The 13,341-nt window shown below is 37.8% G+C and overlaps 1 protein-coding gene and 1 pseudogene across 2 annotated transcripts in view; one reads left to right on the top strand and one right to left on the bottom strand.

The window, feature by feature from the left end:
* Window positions 1-924: 924 nt before the first annotated feature.
* LOC308503384 (L-lactate dehydrogenase A-like 6A) lies at window positions 925-12,378 on the top strand (annotated as a pseudogene). The gene is made up of 7 exons: window positions 925-1,050; window positions 4,831-4,948; window positions 5,725-5,896; window positions 9,787-9,960; window positions 10,679-10,797; window positions 11,311-11,434; window positions 12,190-12,378. The product of its transcript is annotated as an L-lactate dehydrogenase A-like 6A (transcript).
* Window positions 12,132-13,341, bottom strand: part of TSG101 (tumor susceptibility 101) — a 41,830-nt gene continuing 40,620 nt past the window's right edge. The window contains exon 11 of the transcript XR_013994168.1: window positions 12,132-13,309. The gene's annotated coding sequence lies outside the window, so the exon portion shown is untranslated. The remainder of the gene's footprint in view (window positions 13,310-13,341) is intronic.

Raw genomic sequence — 13,341 nt, 5'->3', positions numbered from 1 at the left:
CAAGCCCTTATTGGATACATCTAGACATGGTTTGGTTAGAAATAAGCGTACTTGGGCTCTCCGCTGGATGCGTTCTGGGCACAATTTTGATAGCTGAGGCCCGCTATTTCAGTGTGCCAGCTGTGCCTCCTGTGATGGAGTCCCAAGAGCCCCTGAAGCCTAATACAGAAGCCGCCACCTGCGGCTGGCGCAGTGCTGTGCCTCGGAGCCGCCTCGGGGCCTCGGGGCCTCGGGGCCTCGCGCCTGCGCCAGGTCCGTGACGCCCCACGAGACCCCACGAGCGGGGCGCGGCTCGCTCAGCCTCCGTCATCAACGGTTGTCCGCCTTGGCTCTCAGCTAGTTCTTTTCCTCTCCGTCTTGAGTGGTCATGAGGTGGCCTGCAACAGTCCTGCGGACCGGCCTGAGAGTGGACACCGCGGGAGCGAATTTCATGGGCGCAGGGATGGCCCTGTCCCCTCCGGGCGGCACGCTTCCCACGTGGGGTGGCTGGCGCTTCTGTCGTGTGTGGCCGGAGGTACCACGCGCCTGGCTGTCCTTGGCCCTGGGCCTGGGCCTGTGCACTCAGAGCGGGGTCCTGGAGCTGAGAGCTGGGCAAGGGGGAGAAGGAACCTGGGAGGGGCGAAGAGCCGTCCCGGCTGTAGTCTCTCTCCGGTGGAGCAGCCCCCGTGCCTTCTTGTGTTCCTCCGTAACCCCTCTTAACTGTAACCACCGTCCTCCTTTCCCTTGGTTTGCCTCCTGGAGGCTGGGCTGCTGGCCAGAAACTGCCCTGCTTTTTTAGCAGCCATCTGTGTCGTTCTCTGTTGTCTGAAGCACCTCCGTTCCCACGGGTGCCCAGGAGTTCTCTATATGCCCCCTCTCACTACAGACCAATTCCTAATCTGGAAGTGGCCTTGCAGTTTTTTCACACTCTATTAGGTTTCCAAGATGGCGACTGTCAGGCGTGAACTTATTAAGAATTTCACTTCAGAGGAGGCCATTTATCGCAATAAGATCTCCATTATAGAAACTGGATCAGCTGATATGGCGTGTACAATCAGCATCTTATTAAAAGTAAGTTATGTGCTGTGTGCCATAGGGTTAATTAAGGTTTCCTTGTTTGGAGGCAAGACCACTGCAAGGCTGTGCAGGTTGTGTCCAGTCAAGGGTGAGTGGGGGCCTGAGCTGGCTGAACCCTGAGGAACACGTGCCCCTTTTAATTGTTCCACCCACAGTGGGCTTCTTTGTCCAGTGTTTATGATGGTATCATATGTTATAAGCATCACTGCGTAAAAGCATGTTGACATTTGACTTGAACCCATGTGATGGCAATATGAGGTACCCCTTTGCTTGTCTAGCAAACAGCTCACAGGTTTAAAAAACTGGAGAAATAGGTGACAGAAAAAAAAAATGCAACCTGTTAGTTGTGGTAGCTGTCCTACTAGTGCCAAATACAATAGTTGTTTTCCTTTAAAAATCTCTCATTTCTTAGTCTAGTTCCCTTCCTTCCTTATTCATGTTAGGTTAGTTTCAGTGTTTAGTTTTTCTTAGTATTGATGTAGCTGATAAAGCTAGCTTCCAGTTTAATGTCTAGACACGACTAAAAAGATTCTGACACTTTTCTAAGACTATTACCTTCATCTGAACCCATAACGTTTAATAAGTCATAATAAACTCTGAGCTATGCTTTCCGTGTTTTTGATGACTAGCAGTTTTGAGTACTGGTCAGGTGTTTCATAGACTGCCCCTCCTAGAAATTGTCTGATGGTTTTCTCATGGTTATACTGGGGTCATGGATTTTTGGGAGGAAGACACGGAGATCAGTGCTATTTTCATCACATCATATCCAGAATGATATCCATGATTTATCATGGTTGCTGTTGACCTCAGTCACCTGGTTTTTCTACTGCAGTGTTACTCTTTTTTTCCCTCTTCCCCTTACTGTGCTCTTTGGAAGAAAGTCCCTATGTGCAGGCCGTACTTCCAGAATGGGGAGTTATCCTCCCTTTCCTTGAGGGTGAAGTATCTACATAAGTTATTTGGAATTATTCTGAATGGAGGATTTATCTCTTTCCTCCTGTTTATTAATTCATCATTTATTAATATCAGTATAGACTCACAGATTTAATTTATATTTTGATTTATAATCCAATACATATTTATTGGATTAAATTATGGGTGTCAAATTATTTCAGCTTTGGTCTGGGGAGCTCATTCAGTTGGCTACTGTATCCCTTTTACATACCCCATTAACAAAGGGTTTTTGTTTTGTTTTGAGCACTTCCTTACTTTCTGGCACTATGTTTCATCTTCTTTATCTTGTATATTTTCTGCTCCAGGCCTAAATCAGCCTTTTCCCCTAGGAGCCCTGATTCCTTTTGTTGGGGAATTGTATTATAAATCAAGATCTGGATGCTGGGTGTGCTCATTGCGACTGGGGCCACAGTACATTTTAAAAGCAGCCTTTCAAAGATAATTTTATCAACGCTGCATAATTCTGTTCCATACTTCTAAAACATACATGTATTATGAACTATCTGAAAGAGAAACTAAGAAAACGATCCCATTTACAATCACATAAATAAATAAATAAATAAATAAATAAATAAATAAATAAATAAATAAATAAAACCTAGGGATAAGTTTAACCAGGGAGGTAAAAGACCTGTATAAGACACTGAAGAGAGAAATTCGAGAAGATACAAATCAATGGAAGCGTATACAATGCTTATGGGTAGGAAGAATTAACATAGTTAAAATGTCCATGCTACCCAAAGCAATCTATAGAAACGTGCAATCCCTATTAAAATGCCAGTGGTATTTTCCACAGAACTAGAACAAATAATCCTAAAATTTATATAGAAACACAAAAGACCCTGAATAGCTACAGCAATCTTGAGAAAGAAGAACAGACTATCAGGTATAGTTTGATATATGACATCAAACTTATTATAAGGCTATAGTAATCAAAACAGCATGGTACCGGCATAAAAACACACACACAGATTGGTGGAACAGAATAGAGAGCCCAGAAATAAATCCATGCCTATATGGTCATTTAATCTATGACAAAGGAGGCAAGAATATACAATAGGGTAAAGACAGTCTATTCAATAAATGGTGTTGGGAAAGCTGGACAGATGCATGCAAAACATAAAACTGGAGCACCTTCTTATGCCACATACAAGAATAAACTCAAAATGAAACCATAAAACTCCTAGAAGAAAATGTAGGCAGTAAACTCTCTGACGTTGCTCTTAGTGACCTTTTTTTTTCTGAAATATCATTTGGCAAGAGAAACAAAAGAAAAAATAAATGGGGCTGCATGAAACTAAAAAGTTTTTGCTCAGCAAAGGTAACCATAAACAAAATGAAAAGACAATCTACTGAATGGGAGAAGATATTCGCCAGTGATACATCTAAGGGGTTAATATCCAAAATTTATTAAACTCATACAACTCAATAAAAAATCCAATTAAGAAATGGGTAGAGGACCTGAATAGACATTTCTCCAAAGAGGACATACAGATGTCAATAGACATAGGAAAAGATGCTCAACATGACTAATCATCAGACAAATGCAAATTTAAACCACAATGAGCTATCACCTCACCCCTGTTAGAATGGCTATCATCATCAAATCATCAAACAACAAGTATTGGTGAGGATGTGGTGAAAAGGGAACCCTTGTGCACTGTTGGTGGGATTGCAGATTGGTGCAGCCACTATGGGAAACAGTTTCGAGGTTCCTCAAAAAACTAAAAATAGAACTATTCTATGACCTAGCAATTCCACTTCTGGGTATTAATCCAAAGAAATCCAAAACACTAATTCAAAAAGATATATGCACCCCTGTTTACTGCAGCACTATTTACAATAGCCAAGATATGGAAACAACCTAAGTACCCATCAATAGTTGATAAAGGAGATACGGTACATACACACAATGGTGTATTACTTGGCCATAAAAAAGAATAAAATCTTACCATTTGCAACAACATGGATAGACCTAGAGTATATTATACTAAATGAAATAAATCAGAGAGGACAAATACCCTATGATCTCACTTATATGTGGAATCTAAAGAACAGAGTAAAACACAGACTCATAGATACAAAAAACAGACTGATGATTGCCAGAAGGGAGGGAGGTTGGGGACTGTGAAAAGGGGGAAGGGATTAAGAAGTACAAATTGGTGGATACAGAATGATTAAGAGGATGTGAAGTACAGCATAGAGAACATAGTCAATAATATTGCAACAACCACGCTATGTGTGGTGCCTGACTAGCGGGTGCTAGACTAGTTGTGGGGATGACTTCGTAAATTATATAAATGTCTGACCACGTTGCTGTACATCTGAAACTAATATTGAATGTCAACTCTAATTAAAAAGTAAAAATTAAAAAATTCTAGTTAGAAGTGGCCTTATACTTGAATTATACAAAAACTTCTTGAGCTCCTGTGTGCCAAGTAGCTGCTAATCACTAGGGGAGTGGAGATGAGTAAGACTACCTATTTTCAAGGAGCTCACAGTACAGTGAGAACTTTCTTCTACAGAATCCCTGCTTTATCACGGTAGTCTCAGCTAAAATTGAAGAGACGTTCACTCCCTACCGAGACTGTTCTCTTTATTAAATGGTTTCTGGTTTTGTTTCCCTAATGGTGAGCTGAAACTTACCTGTTTGTCACTTATATGACTTTTGTGTGTGTGTGTGATTTTTATATCAGATGAACTGTTGAACAAATTTACTGTGTCTTCTAATAATTCGTAAGGTAGATATAGACGGCCAGTATAAGAATTTTCTTTCTCTCCCTTCCACCCCACCCATCCTTGACTAACAATGTCTTTTAGGGCTTGAGTGACGAACTTGCCTTTGTGGATGTTGATGAAGGCAAAGTGATGGGCGAGACAGTGGATCTTCAGCATGGCAGCCCTTTCGTGAAAATGCCACATATTGTTTCTAGCAAAGGTTAATGTCATAGTTAAATACTATAAATATTCTAATACTACATGAATATCTAAGAAAATCTTGTCTTTATTTTCCTTTGTAAGACTTCCCCAGTTTTTATAGATAAAGCTGGTTGCTCCAGACCCTGTACTCCCACAACATATTTTTTATTTCATTAGATTATACTTCAGTTGTTTAAAAGGTTTCGTTCTGCTCTATACTGAGTTCCTGGGAGCAGCAGTAATAGTAGTCATTACGATAGTTATCTTTAATTGGTCACCCACTTTGTGACAGACCCTGACAAGCACTTTACATGTATTATTTACTCCTTAGGACTCTGGTTTACAGATGATGCACCTGCAGATGGAGGCTAAATAGAGGTGATGGCGTAAGGGTTTGAACCCAGTTCTATTTGACTCAAAAGCCTAAGCTCTTAACTGCTGTACTTGATTTACTTGGCACCCAGGAGATAATTATTTGAAGAAATGAAGAACTAAGATCTCTCTGTTCAAGGGTCTTTTCACATCTAAGTAAACATTCTTACTTACCAGACTTAAGTACATTTCGACATCTTACTCTATCAAATACAAAAGGCGTATTAGGAGGATTTTTAAAAATACAAGGAAAACTTAATACTGATTTCCTGAAATTAAGAGAGTGCTATGGGCAGAGCAGAAGATCTAACGGAACCCAATCTTGAGTAAACGTAGTGTAGTGATTGAATTGAACAGGAAATGTGTGCTTAAATGTCAGATGTTTTCTCCCATAATCTATTTTCTAATCAAATCTCTCCCCAGATTATCTTGTCACTGCAAACTCCAGTGTAGTGATTATCGCAGCAGGCGCATGCCAGATGAAAGGAGAACATGCCTCCATTTAGTCCATCGCAACGGGTCCATGTTTAAACCCATGATTTCCAGTATTACCCAGTACAGTCCCTGCTGCAGACTGGTCATGTTTCCAGTCCAGGTCAGCTTTATTTTAACTGCTCAGTGAAGAATTTTCTGGGGTTTTTTGGGAGTGGTAGTTTTAGTAACTTGGTAGAAAAACTAATTTAATGAGTTTTAAATTATAAACTACCAATATAACCAGGATCGTTTCCTGTTTTGTTACCGTAACATGGATTTTGCAGTTGTAATCAGTGTGTATGTACCATAATGAAGATTTCCTTAAACACCGGTGTGTGAAAATAGAATATGTTTAATCATATGAGTTTCAAGGTTTACATTCTAAAGGCTTTCATATCTGAGCTGTTTCCAGATTACTCAGGGTGCAGAAGTGAATGTAACAACTAGTTTACTGCCTGACTCGCCAAAATTGTACTGGACTCCTCAGTGGTGCAGGAACAAAGTGGAAAAATTCAAGATATACTGTGGAGATAAAATATGCAAAACTGCTGATAGATTATATGTAGTGAGGGGCAGAGAGGAATCAAAAATGACTTCTAGATTTTTTTCTTTGAGCAACTGATTGGGTGGTAGTTCCATTTACCTGGGTTGGGATGCTTTCAAGGAGGTGGAGTCACTGAGGGAAGTCCAAGGGAGTGTTGGGTTTAGGGGAGAAAATCAAGGTTTCCATTTGGGACACGTTAAATTGGAGATAATGTTAAAAGACATTCAAGTGGAACTATCAAACAGGTAGCTGATTGAGTCCGGAACTCAGAAATCTAGGCTGGTTATTCAAATTACTGTATTTTAAGGTCATTTGGAATAGTTTTTCTCTGCGAGTAGGCCAAAACTGAGTATATGGTTGTTTTAAAATTTTGATATTAAAATTAAATTTTGTTTCATAATTTTATAAAATACTTACATGGCCCTAGATTTACATCAAATCTAGAGAACAAGAATTAGTCAAAGAAGTCTAGCTTCTGTCTCTGTCCCCTTTTTCCTATAGCTTCCATCTCTTTATAGGTAACCATTTAAAACTTTATTTTATTGTTTATAAAGTGTTTGTATGTACATTTTTCTCCATTTTCTTCCTTTTTTAAACTTGATAATATATCATGAAGATCATCCATAGTGTTATTTAGGCTTTGTGGTGAGTTTTGGAATCAGGAGATGTTAAGTCCTCTTTCTTTTTCAAGATTGTTTTGGTCCTTCTGAGTCCTTTGCATTTCTACATGAATTTTAGAATTAGCTTGTCAATTTATGCAAAAAACTCTGCAGAGATTCTGATAAGGAGTGCATTGAATCTGTAGACAACTTTTGGTAGTATTTCCATCTTAATAATATTTAAAGTCTTCCCATTGATGCCCAGAGGATGTCTTTCCAACTTATTGAGGTCTTCTCCAGTTTCCTTTAGCAATTGTTTTTGTAGTTTTCAGTGTACATATCTTACTCTTTCCTTCTTAAATTTATTCCTAAATTCTTAAATTTATTATTTTGGATGAGATGGTGAATGCAATTGTTTTCTTAATTTTATTTTTGGACTGTACGTTGTAAGTATATAGAGATGTAGTTGACTTCTGTGTTAATCTTGTGTCTTATTTTGCTGAACTCATTAATTCTAATATGTTAAGATTTTTAGAATTTTCTATATACAAGATCATGTTGTCTGTAAATATACAGTAGTCCCCGCTTATCCACCAGGGATATGTTCTAAGTCCATCAGTGGACGCCTAAAACCATGGATAGTACCAAACCCTGTATGTACTGTTTTTCCTATTGTCATTCCTTGGCATCCACGGAGGATTATTTCCAGGACTCTCCTCGGATACCAAAATCTGAAGATGCTCAAGTTCTTTTTATAAAATGGTGTAAAACAATGCATACTGTCGGTCGGCCCTCCACATCTGTGGTTTCCTAACCATGGATCGAAAATACTGTTTTCAATCCATGGTTGGTTGAATCCACAAATGTGAAACCCGAGGACACAGAGGGCTGAGTGTATGTACATACCTATGATAAAGTTTAATTTATAAATTAGGAACAGTAAGTGATTAACTATAATAATAGATAAAACGATAACAATTACTGTAATAAAAGTTATGTGAATGGAATTAAAGTATTTTAGAAAATATCTGATGTTGAACCATCTTTGCATTTCTGGGTCATGAAGTATTTTTTGAAAACCCCATTTAATTATATTTGTTAATACTTTAGAACTTATGTATCTATGTAAATAAATGACATGGGTTTATTATTTTTCATGTGGTCTTTGCTCAGTTTTGGTATTAGGGTTTTATTACCCCCACCAAAATCTTTTTCCTGTAATCTAATAAAATAGGATGTATAAGAATAAACTGTTCCTTGAAGCTTTGATAAAACTCATCTGTAAAACAGTTTGAAATGGTGAAGGGATAGCTTTTTGCTGGAAGTTCATGAATATATATGTTTATTCAAATTTTCCATTTCTTCTTGTCATTTTAGGAAGTTTTCTAGAGTTGTCCATTTCATCCAAGTTTTTAAATGTACTGGCATGTGTTTCATATTTTATGACTTTTTAAACCTCTACTGTATCTGTGGTTACCTCTCCTGTTTCCTAATATTACTTGTTTGGGACACAGCCCTTCCCCCATCTTGCCCTCATTTTGCCTACTCATTTTCTAATTTATCAGTCTCCCCTTCCCTAAGAATTTGCTATTTTGTAGATACTGTGTTTTTTTATCATACTACTGTCTGCTCTTATCTTTACTTCCCTTTACTTTGTGATCAATACATCTTTGCCATTGATTTCTAATCTTTGTTTTAAAAACTGTGTTTAAGAATATATATTTACTAGTATTTTTTTTGGGTTTTGTATGTTGTCATTCAATTCTAAATATTTTGTTAATTCCTAATTTTATTTTCTCTTTAACTGAGTCATTTAAGAGTACATTTTTCACTTTGAAACATTTAAATGTGTTTTATTGTGGTCTAACTTAGCTCAGTTGAGATCAGAGAAATGGACTTAACATCAGGTCTTTCAAATCTGTTAAGGCTTATTTTCTGACACAGCCAATAGAAAGTGTAAATGTTTGTTTTTTTGGGGGGGGGCAGAATGGACTTTACTGGGCATGATGATTTCTATATATATTCAATCACACTTTAGTTTTACTATATTACTGATTTTTACTTTATTACTGATCTATAACAATTCCTGATAAAGGTATTATATGTTGTAATTGTCCACTAGGATTATGAATCAAATCCACCTTGCAATTCGCAGTTTTTCTTCATATATTTTGAGACTATTTTATGAGTTGAATCTAAGTTCATAATTATTATATATTGTTGGATTGTCTCATTATGTAGTACCTCTGTTTATCCCTATTAATGCTTTTTTGTTGTTGAAAATTCTATTTTGTTTGCTGTTACTATAGCTATACTGCTCTTCTTTTAGCTAATAGTTACCCCTTTTTAAATTCAGTAAGAAAAAATTCTGATAAAGCTAATGATGTTTAAATTAGTTCATACACCTAAAACATCAGACTATGCCAAAAACTTTGCCCTTGCCTCCATAATCATAAGGCCTGATTATGTTTTGCCAATTTATATTCTATCTACACTTGTTTCTCTCTGTTCCCCTTAACTAAGATTTTGCTCTAAATGGGTTGTTCTCTGAGAAAAATTAAGAGACTTGATAAGGGAGTATTGATGTTGCTCAAAAATTTTTATGTAGTGAACTTACTGTGTTTCTGCACAATAGGTATGCAAAGTAGCAACAAAAGTTTTTAATAGATTATTTCTATGGGTATTGTTGAAATTGTAGTATAGCTGGAGTTGGATAGAGAACCATGTTTTTCTCCCACAAAACATAAGATTTACCAGTTTTACACACACACACACACACACACACACATATTTTACCATTTAGATAAATCTAAAAAAATGTATCATTTTAAATGAAACATTTTCTGACATGAATTTTTCTCTTTTCAGTGGATATTTTAACTTATGTAGCCTGGAAGTTGAGTGCATTTCCCCAAAACCATGTTATTGGGAGTGGTTGTAACGTAGACACTGCCCATTTCCGTTTCTTGATTGGGCAGAGGCTTGGTATCCACTCTGAAAGCTGTCATGGGTTGGTCCTTGGAGAGCACGGAGACTCAAGTGGTAAGCATAAAAGCATCACTGAGCCATGTACACTCTCTGAAACATATTTAGAATGTATTGATCGTATAATGTAGAATGTATAGTTATTTAATCATAAAGTAGCTCTTAGGTGGGGAGAAAGGGCTCACTTACTAGTTTTATAATAATCTACCAGAAATACTCATAAATTTGAAAAAAGTGAATGTTACTATAATCCTATATATGGATAGTTAAGATTATAAGGCTTTCTTAATACAGCACTGAGTAACATGATATAGTTTATATTTAACTTGGGCCACTCTAGTTCATAAAAGTTAGTATTGTAATTTAAGTAATATGAATTCCTTATATTACCTGGAAAAAATTAAAGGGGAGAGGAGAGCGGTAATGTGGCCATAGTAATCCTTTTTTCTTAATTTCTTTTGGTTAAGAACTTGTGAAATCTAATATAAACCCCGGCTATAGAAAAGGACTCGAAGTGATAAAAGTTAAAATTTATCTATAGTTGAGTTTAAAACTCTCTCTTACTTGGAGAATCTCTGCCAAGATGACAGAATTGTGGGCCCATCCCTGAAGATTTCGGTGAGCAGATACGAGCTGGGACTTAGACATCTGAAGTGTTTGATAGTCTTGCTGAACATTCTAAGTTGAAAACTGCTCTGGACAATGACAAGTTTTGCTAAGGTTTTTAAAAACATCCTGTTACCGTGTAACAGATTTTGTAGTGTCTTTCTCTTAGTTCCTGTATGGCGTGGAGTGAACATTGCTGGGGTCACTCTGAAGGATCTGAACTCAGATATAGGAACCGATGAGGATCCTGAGCAATGGGAAAAGTGTTCACAAAGAAGTCGTCGTCAGGTGATACGTTCGTTTTTGTCTTTTCAGTACCTTGGAAGTTAGTGAGCCTGAATTCTGCCAGAGGGATGAGATGAGGTCCCTACAGTATATGTTGTTTTATTTCCCGTTCTTTCTTTCATTAGCACTTCTTTTATTTTGATGTGATCACATTCACCATGTGATAAATTCTAAGCAGTGAGGGTCTGCGTCTGTCTCCCTCAGTGCTGAGTCCGACCCAGTGTCTCCCACCTAGGAGGTTGACTGACAACGTAGTTTTTTAAACCGTTTTTTAAACCGTTGCTATAGTCTACTGATAGTGGTAAAATGGATTTCGTCTTTTCTTGATCTCTGTACTTAGCCTCCTAACTCTGTTTACTTTGAATAACCAACCCCTATAAGAAGTATCTAGGAGAAATTATTGATGGAAACATTTCAGTCTTTTGGCATTTTCAAACAGGTTCCCACAAAAAGGACGTTCAGGGACCAGTATTTCTTCCAAACTTCTTATGTTCACGATTTCTTCTAACTCCACAGTGGCCATGAGATGCTCACCAAGAAAGGATGTACTTTTTGGGGTGTTGCCCTGTCTGTAGCTGATATAATGGAAAGTATTTTGAAGAATCTTAGGAGAGTGCATCCAGTTTCCACTATAAGTAAGGTAGGATTGTTCATGTTTGAAAATTTAACATCAATATAAAATGGGGTAAAACATTTAGCAGGGACAATTCATTTTTGAGGTTGATCTTGTGAAGTACCTCTCTGTTCTTTGTTGCTGCTGAAGAGAGAGGAAGGGAGGGGGTGTGGGGTGGAGGGAGAGACTTATCTTTGTAGCTCTTTGTTATGGCTTAGTGTGGTGTTTCTTATGTTCAACTAGATAAAAGTAATCCTTTCTGCATCTTTAACTTTACAAATATCTAGTAACATTGGGAAGCACAGTGGGTAGATCCAATGACAAGTGATAAACCTAAGAAAGAAGCACTAGTCACACAAGCATTAGCAGTTAGACTCCTGGCGGGGGGTGTGGGGGTGGAGATTTGGAGCCTGAGGAGGATTTCTGCTGGTCTGAATGGGAGGTTAGAAAGAAATGGAATTAAACCATTGGGAATAAAGTACAGACATTTTGAAGTGGTCCCGATAGGAAGTAGTTTGGGGTAAGGAGATAGGAAAAGGAGGGTGGGTCCCAACAAACACAGCAAGAGGCTGGGCCTTTGTGGAAAGATGGTGCTGAATGTGAACAATGAACATGTATAATCATAGATTTTAAATTGTTCTGTCTTGGTCTGTTTTTCTGCCACGGTTCTTACTACAAATCTGTTAAAATACTCATTCACCCAGCAACTGTATTTTTTATATTTCAGACCTTTATTAGAAGTGGGAAAGAAAAAGGATTAATTTCCAGGTTTTTACTTCTAGGGCCTTTATGTAATATTCCTCAGTGCTCCTTGTATCCTGGGAAGGAATGGTATTGCAGACCTCATAAAGGTAAAGCTGACCCCTGAGGAGGAGGCTTCTTTGAAAAAGAGTGTAGACACTCTTTGGGAAATTCAGGAGCTCAAGCTTTCAAGTTGCTTAAAGCTACCATTCTCAAGTTATCGAAGATGAGATAGTAGTTATAGGATTATATATATCACATTTTTTAATAAACTCAAATCCCTAAAACTTGGAAAAAGGAAAAGGGGAAGAGTAACTCTATTTAGCCTTCCAGCTGTTTTATTTAGCATCCAGATTGTTGGATGATACTTATTTTTCACAATTTCTAAGTGATTGCATGAAAGAAAGTGTTTTGGTACTTCTGATGTACCAGTACTTACCTTGTATGCATGTAAGTACTTGCCATTTGGTTCAACTGGCAACACTGATAGGTGTTTATTGTGTTCTAGAAATTCTGATTCTTTTCAAGCATATGCTGCTGCTTTCGCCCTGGCTAACTGATGCCTACGTGAATTTATGTTATAAAAAGTTGGACTTCCTCTACAATGTAAAAATAAAAGTATGCATCACAAAAATAACTCTAAATGGCAGTTCAAACCCTAACACGAAATTAAACCTTTATGTGAATTTGCTAGGTTTTATTCTGATATTTACAAATGGATTTTTAAAGAAAAGATCTAAAGTGTATAAACCCCTCAGTGACAACTGAGACTAAGCTTTTCCTTGGGAGAACTATAGAGTAGGCTGCCTGGCTCTCTAGATATCTTAGAACATCTCAAATTAGAAAGTTCATTACTTAACAACCTCATCAACCTTCCAGCTCTCCCATTTGATAGAGGAAATTCTGTTCTTCTAGATGAGCTCTGCAGGACAGTACAGCTCATTTGGTGGTCTGTAGACGAACTGGGCTACAGAGTCACTTGCCAGGAAGACTGCCTTCACGTGACGGTAAAAACGGAGGTGGGAGCAGTGCACCATACCTTCCTCCTTAGTTGTGGCCAGACCATCTTGCTTAGTTAACCTAAGTTCTCAGGTATGTAGCTTGGCTATTTGCTACTTTGCTCCATTGTTCTTGATGAAACCAGTTATGGTTCAGTCAGGCCTAAAAAGGAAACAAACCTAGGTAGGGACTAG

Source organism: Rhinolophus hipposideros (genome assembly GCF_964194185.1).
Source record: "Rhinolophus hipposideros genome assembly, chromosome: 10".
Lineage (NCBI taxonomy): Eukaryota > Metazoa > Chordata > Mammalia > Chiroptera > Rhinolophidae > Rhinolophus > Rhinolophus hipposideros.
The sequence above is the reverse complement of the archived record's forward strand: the minus strand, read 5'-3'. Positions and strand labels throughout refer to the sequence as shown.